Here is a 12,698-nt window from a genome sequence, read left to right as displayed (position 1 = left end):
TGAATGTTTCCTAATCTATTGAGTGCATCTGCGATTTTGTGGTTTTGTACTTGAAATGTTGCATCTCATCAGATTCCATCAGTATTTAAAGAGTAGCTCTGCTTGACATAGGTATATCAAACCTCGCTGTTTATTTCCTTCCTTAGATGCTGCCTGATTTGTTGAGTTCCTCCAGCATGCTGTGTGTATTATCCTCTTTAAGTTCACTGTCAGTCTTAAAAGGACTGGTCTTCCAATGAAACAGGGTACACTCAGGGTCACGAATGAGTAGCATCGAACAGTTGACTGACCAGTGCTCCAACTGTGTTTTAATGTAGCAGGTGATAAACTGACTTGCTAGGATATTTCAGAGTGCCACCAACTTGAAAAATTCTGCAGATGCTGGGGATCCAAAGAAACACACACAAAGTGCTGGAGGAACTCAGCAGGCCAGGCAATGTCTATGGAAAGGAGTACAGTTGACGTTTCAGGATGAGACCCTTCTTCAGAACTGGAAAGGGAGGGGTGAAGTCGGAATAAGAAGGTGTGGGGAGGGGAGGAAGAAGTACAAGGTGGCAGATAATAGATGAAACTGGGAGAGGGAGTGAAATAAAGAGCTGATTGGTTTGTTAAAGGGCTGGAGAAGGGGCAATCTGAGAGGAGTGGACAGAGGACCATGGAAGAAAGGGAAGGAGGAGGAGATGAGCAGGTGAGGAGATAAGGTGAGAGAGAGAAACTGAAATGGGAAATGAAGGAGGGGTGGTTGGAGCAATTACCAGAAGTTCAGGAAATCTGATTAATCTCTGTTGCAGTTTTAACCCTCAATGTCAAGTTCCATCAATCTATTGAAATTAGTCTTTCTCCAATTAATGACTTTTACTTTGCATTGCTCCTTTTCTATAGATAACTTTAATCTCATGACGTTTTCTTCACTGTCTCCTAGGTGTTCCCCAACTAAAAGCAGCAGATTTGGGCAAGGCCGAACATTTTCAGCTGCGCAGGCATGGTAAGTGTCAGCATCAGATGCCTAAACTCAGCTGCAAATAAAAGGAAGGTAGGCTTAAGCAGAGCGGCCATTGTTTGAGTGTGCCAGTGACAGAGTGGGAAGGCTTTGGTGTGAACAGGCAGTTATAGTTAAGGAGAGGTAAGCCTTTTTAGGTCAGAGTAGTCAGGAAGGAATGCTCCTCCTGTCAGATGTGGAAATTTTGGATACCTGACTGTTTCCCTGATGACTACATCTGCAGGAAATGTACCCAACTTCAGCACCTGGCTGACTGGGTCAAAAAGTTGGAGCTGGGATTGGATGTGCTCCGGATCATTCATGAGGCTGAAGACATTAATACTTATATGAGACTTTTGAATAGGTGGTGAGACACAGAGTCAGGCTTCGGACTGTAGATGGGTGACCACCAAAGTGCAGGATTCCTCTGTGGCCATTCCCCTCAGCAACAAGTATACCTCTTTGAATACTGCTGGGGGGGGGGAGGGGGGCAGTAACCCATCAGATCACGGCAGCAACAACCAGCCCTGGTGGTAAAGTCGCTGTCTCTGAGGCTCAACGGGGAGGGTAAAGTCGGGCCGTGTGGTAGTTATAGGGGACTTGATAGTTAACGGGATAGAAAGTAGATTCTGGGGCCACAAAAGAGATTCTGTTGCCTCCTGGGTGCTAGGATGTAACAGAGTGGCTGCAGGATATTTTTAAGGGAAGGGTGAACAGCCAGGGATCGTGGCGCATATTGGCACCAATGACATGGGCAAAAAGGGGGAAGAGGTCCTACGCATTGAATATATAAAGTTAAGAATGAGGCCAAAGAGAAGGACCTCCAAGGTAGTAATCTTCAGATTACTCCCAGTACCACGGGCTAGTGCAAATAGGACTGGGGTGAAAGCAGAGATGAATAAGTGGCTGAGGAGATGGTGCAGGGACAGGATTTCAAGTTCTTGGAACCTTTTCTGGGAAAGCAATGACCTGTACAAGAGGGACAAGTTGCACCTGAAATGGAGGGGAGTCAATATCCTAGCCGGGAGGGTTGCAAGTTCTATTCATGAGAGTTGAAACTAGTTTTACAGAAAACTGAGAACTGGAGCATCAGGTTGGTAAGGGAAGGATCGAACCAGAGGTAGACATCAGGGATAGTATTGAAAGGCAAAATCAAAACAACAGATATGATTGGTTGGATAGTTTGGAGTATTATATTTTAATGCTTGGAGTATTATAGTAGGGAAGGGTGATGACCCTAGAGCATGGATCAGTGCGAGGAACTATGATGTTGTGGCCATTACTGAAATTTGGTTGAGAGAGGGGCAGGAATGGGTGATTAATGTACCAGGTTTGTAAAGTTTTAGAAAAATAGAGCAGGAGGTAAAAAAAGGGGGTGGAGATGCGCTATTAATCAGGGACAATGTCATAGCTGCATTCAGAGGAGACATAATGGAGGGGTCAGATACTGAGTCCGTTCGGGTTGAACTCAGGAACAGGAAAGTGCAATCACACTGATAGGATTGTCCAACGGATCCCCTGATAGCCTCTGGGACATTGAGGAACAGGTATGTAATCAGATTAAGGATATGTGTAAACAAATAATGGGGCTGTTGTCGTGGAGATTTCAACTTCCCTAATATAAGCTGGGACCTTCTTAATGCAAGGGGTCTAGATGGGGCAAAATTTGTTAAGTGTATCCAGGAAGGTTCTTAAATCAATATGTGGGTAACCAACGAGAGGACCTAGCATTGGGTAATGAGTGTGCCCAGGTTACTGACCTTTCAGTTAGGGAACAGTGACCACAACTCCTTAACTTTAGATAAAGATAGGTATGGTCCTTATGGGAGAGTTTTAAATTGGAATTGGGCAAATTATGAGGGCATTAGGCAGGAACTAAGAAGAGTTAATTGGGACCACCTTTTCTTGGCAAGACCACAGAGAGCTGATGAATTTAGTCCAGAAGAAAAAGAGAAAGTATGTAAAGATTCAGAAATTAGAAACAAATGGAGCAGATGACGAATATTCGGAAGCCAGAATAGAACTAAGGAAGAGAATTAGGAAAGCCAGTAGAGGCCATGAAAAGATCAAGGCAAATCCCAAGGCATTCTGTACATACATCAAGAGCAAGAGGATAACATAAAGCCAAAGAGAGGGCATGTAATCGAGCAAAAATTAGTGGGAAGTTAGAGGATTAGGAAGCCTTTATAAACCAACAGAAGGTAACTAAAAAAAATCATTAAGAAGGAAAAGATAGAACACAAAAGTAAACTAGCCAATAATACTAAAGAGGATACCAAAAGTTTCTTCAGATACATGAAGTGTAAAACAGAGGCAAGGGTGGATATCATCCCATTAGAAAACGATGCTGGAGAGGTAGTGATGGGGGACAAGGAAATGGCAGGTGAACGGAATAAATATTTTGAATTAGTCTTCATTGTGGAAGACACTAGCAGTATGGTGGAAGCTCCAGGGTATCAGAAGTCATGAAATGTATGAAATTACCATTACAGAGAGAAGGCTCTTGGGGAAAATGAAAGGTCTGAAGGTAGATGAGGTCACCTGGACCAGATGGTATGCACGCCATGGTTCTGAACGAGATGGCTGAAGAGATTGTGGAGGCATTAGTAACAATCTTTCAAGAATTATTTGATTCTGGAATGGTTCTGGAAGACTGGAAAATTGCAAATGTCATTCCACTTTTTAAGAAGGGAGGGGGACAGAAGAAAGGTAACTACAGGCCTGTTAACCTGACCTCGGTGGTTGGGAAGATGTTGGAGTTGATTGTTCAGGATGTGAACACATGATAAAATAGGCCAGTCAGCATTGTTTCCTCAAGGGAAAATCTTGCCTAACAAACCTGTTGGAGTTCTTTGAAGAAATAACAAGCTGGTTAGACAAAGGAGAATCGATTGCTGTTGTGTCCTAGGATTTTCAGAAGCCCTTTGACAAGGTGCCACACATGAGGCTGCTTAACAAGTTAAGAACCCATGGTATTACAGGAGAGATTCCAGCATGGAATCCAGCAGTGTATTTTGTGAATAAAGCAGTGGTTGTTTGGCAGGATACAGAGTGGGAATAAAGGGAACCTTTTCTGGTTGGCTGCCAGTGACTAGCGGTGTTCCACAGGAGTCTGTGTTGGGACCACTTCTTTTTATGTTGTATGTCAATGATTTAGATGATGGAATTTGTAGCTTTGTTTCAAAGTACATTTATTTTCAAAGAATGTGTAAATTATACAACATTGAGATTTGATTGCTTACAGGTAGCCACAAAGCAAGAAACCTGAAAGAATTTGTTACAAGAATCACCCCTTGTAGGCACAAGAGAGAATCTGTATTTACCGCCAAGTACCTTTATTGTCTCAATGGAAGAACATGTGAACTTAGACAACCAATACCCGTGTGCAAACCAGCTAAGTTTTCCTGACCTTCCATGAACAGTCAAAGAACAGAAAATATAATACCGGTTAAAAAGGAGTTTCTGCTGCTGGCCACATGTTCCTCATCGTCCTTTTACAAATCTCCAGGTGTCAGCAGGGCACCTCGCATCCCCGATAGCTGTTCTCCTACAGAGTTAAAGTCACTAGCACTGCTTTTATATTCCTTTCTTACCAATTCAGATATTGCATTCCAGTGTCATTGGCTGTAGGTCATGTGTCTGGCCTTTAACACAGAGCTAGTGGCTCTGCTGCAAGCCAGCATCCATCTATTGCCCCCTTCGCAGCAAGTGACAATCGGTAATTTATTTCTCTTGTCACAAGGGGGCGTTGGGAATGGACCCAAATGCAAATCACAGACACTGTAGTTGTCTGAACAAGACTATGTCTATTAACAATACTAGGGAAGCCAAGGAGCGAGGAAAAAATATCAACCTGGACATGAGTGTAAAATAACAAACTGGAAAACCTGGACTAGGACTTGAGACTTGAACTTGACTGAGAACTCGGGTCTTGGCCGGGACTAGGTACCTGCATCTTGACTTGGCTCTTGACCTGGAACTCGGACTCAAGCTCAGACTCAGACTTGACTAGACTTGACTCTTCTTGGACACAGGACACAGAGCCAGGACTCTTTTTGGACACAGGACACAGAGCCGGGACTCTTCTTGGACACAGGACACAGAGCCGGAACTCTTCTTGGACACAGGACACAGAGCCGGGACTCTTCTTGGACACAGGACACAGAGCCGGGACTCTTCTTGGTATGAGTTTCTGATGCTGAGCTTTCAGATGTGGGTTTCAGACGCCAAGCTTCCTGGTGCGGGTTTCTTGACAGGGATGGTCCAGAAAAGGAATAGATGGACCCCTGAGCTATTTATGTTGCAAGCTCGAAATGAGGATCAGTTGCCTCAATTAAAGGACCCAATGGAACAAGGAAAAACAGAAACAACCAGAATACAGAATCCACAGACCGGACCGTGACAGTACTGCCACCCCCCCCCCCCCCCCCACCCCCATGGGAGCCTCCTGACGATCCAACCAGCTTTCCCGGATTATCGATGATCCAGGTGAGTTGGAGGGGGGTGGTTTCAACAAGGGGGACCCCCGGCTGACCAGAGTTTAACGGCAGTGTCTGTGTTGCTGGGTCCATGTTTGGCTGGACCGTTCTGTCACAAGGGGGCGTTAGGAACGAAACCAAATGCAAGACGCAGACACTGCAGTAGTCTGAACAAGACTATGTTTATTAAGAATACTAGGGAAGCCAAGGAGCAAGGACAAAATATCAACCTGGACGCGAACATAAAGTAACAAACCAGAAAACCTGGACTGGGACTTGACTGAGAACTCAGGTCTTGGCTGGGACGCTCTTTGACTAGAACTCGTGCTTGGCTTGACGACGGCTCCTCGGTAGAGATCGTTAAGAGCACCAAATTTCTTGGTGTTCACCTGGCAGAGAATCTCACCTGGTCCCTCAACACCAGCTCCATAGCAAAGAAAGCCCAACAGCGTCTCTACTTTCTGCGAAGGCTGAGGAAAGTCCATCTCCCACCACACACCCACCCCCCATCCTCATCGCATTCTACAGGGGTTGTATTGAGAGCATCCTGAGCAGCTGCATCACTGCCTGGTTTGGAAATTGCACCATCTCGGATCGCAAGACCCTGCAGTAGATAGTGAGGTCAGCTGAGAAGATCATCGGGGTCCCTTTTCCTGCCATCATGGACATCGACACTACACTCTGCATCCGCAAGGGAAACAGCATTATGAAGGACCCCGTGCACCCCTCATACAATCTCTTCTCCCTCCTGCCGTCTGGGATAAGGCTCCAAAGTATTTGGGCTCTCACGACCAGACTATATAACAGTTTCTTCCCCTAAGCTATCAGACTCCTCAATACCCAGAGCCTGGACTGACACCTTGCCCTATTGTCCTGTTTATTATTTATTGTAATGCCTGCACTGTTTTTGTGCACTTTATGCAGTCCAGTGTAGGTCTGTAGTCTAGTGTAGCTTTCTCTGTGTTGTTTTTTTTAACGTAGTTCAGTCTAGTTTTTGTACTGTGTCATGTAACACCATGATCCTAAAAAACGTCTCATTTTTACTATGCACAGTGCCAGCAGTTATGGTCGAAATGACAATAAAAGTGACTTGACTTGACTTGACTTGAGATTCAGACTTGACTAGACTTGGACTTTTCTTGGACACAGACCCGGGACTCAACCGTGGACACAGGACACAGAGCTGAGACTCTTCTTGGACACAGGACACAGAGCCGGGACTCTCCTTGGCCACTGGACACAGAGCTGGGACCTTTCCTGGACACAGGACACAGAGCCGGGACTCTCCTTGGACACAGGACACAGAGCTGGGACCTTTCCTGGACACAGGACACAGAGCCGGGACTCTCCTTGGACACAGGACACAGAGCTGGGACTCTCCTTGGACACAGGACACAGAGCCGGGACCTTTCCTGGACACAGGACACAGAGTCAGGACTCTTCTTGGACACAGGGCTTGGACCCTTCTTGGATGCCGGACACAGAGCCGGGACCTTTTTTGGCCACAGGACACAGAGCTGGGACCTTTCCTGGACACAGGACACAGAGTCAGGACTCTTCTTGGATGCAGGACACAGAGCCGGGACCTTTTTTGGCCACTGGACACAGAGCTGGGACCCTTCTTGGTATGAGTTTCTGATGCTGAGCTTCCTGATGTGGGTTTCGGATGCTGAGTTTCCTGGTGCAGGTTTCTGACAGGGATGGTCCAGCAAAGGAATAGCTGGACCCCTGAGCTATTTATGTTGCAAGCCTGAAATGAGGATCAGCTGCCTCAATTAAGGCACCCAATGGAACAAGGGAAAACAGAAACAACCAGAATACGGAATCCACGGACCAGACCGTGAACCGGAATGCGGACCTTACGGACCGTTACAGCTGCTTGTTCTCAATCAGTAACATGTGTGAATCAGGCAGAACAGATACAGACTCCAACAGTCAAAAACCTGCATGTTCCATCCAACCAAAGGACATCTCACAAATAACTTCTTATCTGGAAATGACCTCTAGTCCAGCAGATTACCTGAGGCATCATTATATTGACTTTAAAACACTGATCAAGCCAAGTGACTAACTCACAAAATGAAGAATCTCTTCATAAAATGGTAGCCTCCATCTCCTCCCTCCTGGCAAGAACAAAGGTAATTGGTCTGTCTGCTTCCAGTGCCCTTAATTCATTTGAACTCACTGCTTTGCTGACTGTAGTTCTTTCTGGCCAACAAACCCAATCAAAAGATAATAATAAAGACCAATACCCAATGCGCAAGAGAAAGAGGGAAAGAACACAAACCATGCAAGCAAAAGAAGCGAGCATCAACATTCTGAATTGGGTTGAGTCCTCAGATCCAAACTCCACAGTAGGCCCAAAGCCTCAGTATATTATCAGGCACAGAGCACAGCAGCCTGGGCAATCTTCATAGCCTCAGCACCATGATGAGAGGAGTGAACATCGCAGAGAGTGAGTGAAATTGGCTCTCAACTCTGATCCCAAGATGCCTGGCCAGTGTGCAAACTGTCCAGACAGCTTAATGTACCTCGCATTAGGACCTGGAAACCACTGCTGCGAAGGGCTCCGGGCCAAGACCATGCCGCCCAACAGCTTGCTCCGGGCTCAGATTTTGCCACTCTCAAACTCTTAAAATCGGCTCGGCAGCCAGACTATCCAACCTCGCACCCAGGCCAGTTGTACAGGCATCAGAACTCCTCCGCCCAACTTCTCCTTTCTGAATGGCGGCTCACTCCGTTTGTGTCAATTCTGCAACACACCAGCACAGCTCATCCCCGAACTTGTTTCGCTTTCACTTGCCACTTCATTGCTAGTGGTGATAATTTACAACAATTTACTACAGAAAAGGTGTTGTTAGTAATGTTTTTAGTCAAATTTCTTGCCTTTTGAACTACCAGTGGAATGTCGCATACGCTCAGTAGTGCCATCTTAACCGGAAAGTTTGCAAACAATATGAAGAGAGGTGAAGGGGCAAATAGTTTTGAGGAAGTAGAGAAGCTGCAGAAGGACTGAGACAGATTAGGAGAATGGGCAAGGAAGTGGCAGATGGAATACAGTGTTAAGAAGTGTATGGTTGTGCACTTTGGTAGAAGAAGTAAAAGGGTAGACTATTTTCTAAATGGAGGAAATACTTGGAACTCCTTGTACAGGATTCCCTAAAGGAAAATTTGCAGGTTGAGTCTGTGGTGAGAAAGGCAAATGTGATGTTAGCATTCATTTTAAGAGGATTAGAATATAAAAGCAAGGAGGTAATGATGAAGCTTTATAAAGCACTGGTGAGGCCTCACTTAGAGTATTGTCAGCAGTTTGGGCCCCATATCTTAGAAAGGATGTGCTGAAACTGGAGAGGGTTCAAAGGAGGTTCACAAAATGATTCCAGGATTGAACGGCGTATCATATGAAGAGCATTTGATGGCTCTGGGCCTGTATTCACTGGAATTCAGAAGAATGAGGGGTGACCTAAGAAGGCAGAACGGAGTGGTGATGACACTAAATGGCGACTCCTTTGCTTGCATGTTCGTAAACAGTTCCATTTCCATCTTTTTTCCCTTTCAGGGTTCTTTTGAAGACCCTGTCCTGGAGTTACACGCTGACTACAGTTCTTTGCGGGAATGGGATCCGCTGTCAGGGTTTCATAAGCAGCCGTCGTTGTTCGGCACACTGAGGGCTCGGCCTAAGAGTCTGGCTCAAATTTGGAAGCCTAGGATCTTGGGGCTCTGGAGATGGGCGGATTGAGAGTCGGTGTCATGACAGGACACCCATCTGTCATTGGGGGTTTCGGAATATCTGCGGTTGAGTGCCTAGTTTTTAGGGTACAGAGCTAAAAAAAAAAGCGACGTGGTGGACGTAAACCATCGTAAACCAGCGAGTTGTTATGTCTCCCTGCTCGCTGGGAAAATGGAGACATCTCTTTCTCCTTTATTAAGGAGAGAGAGAACCTGTGGTATGTTGAGTACGAGGTGAAACGCAAAGCCTTTGGGATAACTGCAAGTCAGTGCCTTTGCTGTTGCCTTGTTCACGCTTGAGTGCTCAGTGGTGGGTGCCATGCTTTTTCTTGCCGGTGGGGGTTGTTTGCTGCTGCTTACACATGGGAGAGGGGAGTTGGGGGTTACTTTGGGGTTCTAACATTTGACTGTCATTCATTCTTTAGGACACTCCTCTGTTTTCATGATGGTTTGCGAAGAAAAAGCATTTCAGGATGTATATTGTATACATTCCTCTGACATTAAATGTACCTTTGAAACCATTGAAACTCATCGAAACCTATCTACCTACTGATAGAATTGGTGTGGAGAGGATGTTTCCTACAGTGGGACAGTCTAGGACCAGAGGACACAGCCTCAGAATAGAGGGGTGTCCTGTTAGATTAGAGATGAGAAATTACTTCAGCCAGAGAATGGTCAATCTGTGGAAATCATTGCTACGGGCAGCTGTGGAGGCCAAGACTTTATGTATATTTAAGGCAAATGTTGATAGATTCTAGACTGGTCAGGGCAGGAAGGGAAATGGGGAGAAGGCAGGAGATTGGGGCTGAGAGGAAGAATGGAGCGGTAGAGCAGACTCGATGAGTCAAATGGCCTAATTCTGCTTCTATATCTTATGATCTCATAACTAGGGAGAGGGCAGGACCACTCAGGATAAAGAGGGGAACATTTGTTTGGATCCTGAGAATGTGAGCAAAGTAATCAGTGAGTACTTTGCTTCAGTACTTACCAAGGAAAAGGGTATGGAGAACCAGAGCTGAGTGCATAAATACATTAGGGCATTTAGAGCTCAAGGAGGAGGAAGTGTTGGGCCTCCTAATGAGTATAAAGTTGGATAAGTCCCAAGGACCCAATAGGATTTACCCCAATTTATTGAAGGAGGCAGGAGACGAGATTGCTGGCGCCTCATGTCCTCTGTAGTGCGGGTAAGGTCCTGCAGGACTGACGAGTGGCTAAGACTGTACCTCTATGTAAGAAGGGAAAATCCTGTGAACTATAGACCAGTGAGTCTCACGTCAGTTGCAGGACATTTGCTTAAGAATATTCTTAGAGATAGAATATATGAGCATTTGGAAACCCATGGCCTAATTATGGAGAGTCAGCATGCCTTTGTGAGGGGCAGGTCATATCTTACTAACTTCATTGAGTTTTTTCTTAAGGTGACAAGAGAGATTGATGAAGGTAGGGCAATGGACGTTGTCTACATTACTTAGTTAGGCATTTGACAAAGTGCCTCATGGGTGACTAATCCAGAAGATGAAGATGCAGTGAATTAGCTCTTTAGATTCAGAACTGGTTTGCATGTAGAAGATGGGAGAAGTTGAGGGGACTTATTTGAGCTGGAGGTCTGTGATTAGTGGAGTTCTACATGGATTCGACTAATGTAGATGGATGCGTTAGTAAGTAAGCAGATAATACCAAGATTGGTGGAGTTGTGGATGGTGTAGAATCCGGGCATAGAATAGAGCATGACAGATTAGTTGCAGATATGGGCAAAGAAATGGCAGATAGAGTTTAACCCAGATAAATGTGAGGTGATCCACCTTGGTAGGGCAAATGGAAGGAGACAGTACACAGTTATGGTCAAGATTCTTAACAGAGTTACTGATCAGAGAGATCCGTAGATCCAAGTTCAACGCTCCTTAAGGTCGATAAGGTGGTTAAGAAGGCTGATGGAATTATTTTATTAGTCGAGGCATTTTATTAGTGCTTAGGCCACATCGGGAGTATTGCAGACAGTTCTGGTTACAGCACTATAGGAAGGACATTGAGGTTTTGGAGGGGGTACAGAAGAGGTTTACCAGGAGGCTGTCTGGTTTAAAGGGCATGTGCTATTATGAGAGGCTGGATAAATTTGTGTCATTTTCTCTGGAGCTCAGGCTTAATTAAGGGAGATCTCATAGAAGTCTATAAGATTATGAGAGGCAAAGATAGTGTAGACCGGGACTATCTATTTCCCAGGGCTGAAATGTCTAATACCAGATGGCATTGAATGTGAGAGGGCATAGGTTCAAAGAAGATGTGAGGGGTAAGTTTTTTACTCACAGAGTGGTGGATGTCTGGAATGTGCTGCCTGGTGTGGTGGAAGAGACGAATATATTACAGGCTTTTAAAAGACATTTGGATGCGCATATGAACGTAAGGAAGATGGAGGGACATGAACATTGTGTAGGTAAGAGGAATTAGTGTTTGGGTATTTCTGAATTGCTTTTTAGTTGGTTCAGCACAATGCTGTGGGCCGAATGGCCTGCTCCTATGCTGTGCAGTTCTATATAAAACTTACTTCCCCGTATTCTTCGATCCAGCAATTCCTCCTGCCTCACCGAACTAGAAATGTATTGCTCCAGAAAATTATCCTGTACACTCTGTGCTTAGTGATATTAATCTTCTAGTTTATAACACAGGCTTTTATTTCTCCAAAGCAACCACTACATAGTTTTCACAAATATCTGTAATCTCTTTGAATGCTGTTCCTTCTGTCCTACTCATCCATCCATAGAAATACATGGCATAAGTAGGCCTTTTGGCCCATTGAGCTTGTGCTATCCATCAACCAATCATATCAACTAATTCTACTCTTGTTTTTTATTCTCAGCACTCCATCATCAATTCCCTCAGATTTCTACCATTCAGCTACACGTTAGGGTTAATATAACTTAACAACCTGCACACCTTGGGATGTAGGAGGAAGCCGGTGGGTGGTGGGGGAACCAGAGACCTTGGTGCCTCACCTACTCTTGGGGTTCTTGCAGGTAGAGTGATAAAAGACCAGTAGCCCATTCCTAGAATGAGAGGCTTGTTGAGAAGGAAGGGGGAAAGTTGGGCCTCCGGAGCTTAGAAATACAGATCGAAAGGTCTTTGGAAAGATAATGCTGGGAAGAGTTCAATCAATGGTGGAGTCTCTACCACAAAACCAAAATGAAGAGTTTCTTCCCTCCTTCCTCTAAAGTTGTGAATCTTGAGTTTTCTCTATGCCAGTGAGCTTCAAAGACAGAGTCATTCAGAACTCAGCTGTTTTCTTAGATTACAGGGCATTAAGATATAGCAAGTAAATCAAGGAGAGTCTGAGATTGTCAGTTGACATCTTACTGTTCAATCTCACAGGTCTGCCTCTCCATCTCCTCTTGTTTTCTGATCAATATTACCTCAAAATATCCTGCAGCCGCTGCACTCGAGGAGCTGAAATATGATCTCACCACTTCTCATGAGGAAGTGGCTTGAATCTACTGAACAAGTAGTTCATTCCCATGGTA

At 45.1% G+C, this 12,698-nt stretch overlaps 1 long non-coding RNA gene across 2 annotated transcripts in view; it reads left to right on the top strand.

The window, feature by feature from the left end:
* Positions 1 to 494: 494 nt before the first annotated feature.
* LOC132391252 (uncharacterized) overlaps positions 495 to 12,698 on the top strand; it is a 29,829-nt gene continuing 17,625 nt past the window's right edge. The window contains exon 1 of one of the 2 annotated variants that reach the window (XR_009511141.1): positions 495 to 985. This is a non-coding gene — a long non-coding RNA (uncharacterized LOC132391252). Of the gene's footprint in view, positions 986 to 5,663; positions 12,696 to 12,698 lie in introns of those variants that run through there. The other variant, XR_009511142.1, reaches the window with a different exon arrangement.

This window comes from Hypanus sabinus, chromosome 1 (assembly GCF_030144855.1).
Source record: "Hypanus sabinus isolate sHypSab1 chromosome 1, sHypSab1.hap1, whole genome shotgun sequence".
Classification (NCBI taxonomy): domain Eukaryota; kingdom Metazoa; phylum Chordata; class Chondrichthyes; order Myliobatiformes; family Dasyatidae; genus Hypanus; species Hypanus sabinus.
The sequence above is the reverse complement of the archived record's forward strand: the minus strand, read 5'-3'. Positions and strand labels throughout refer to the sequence as shown.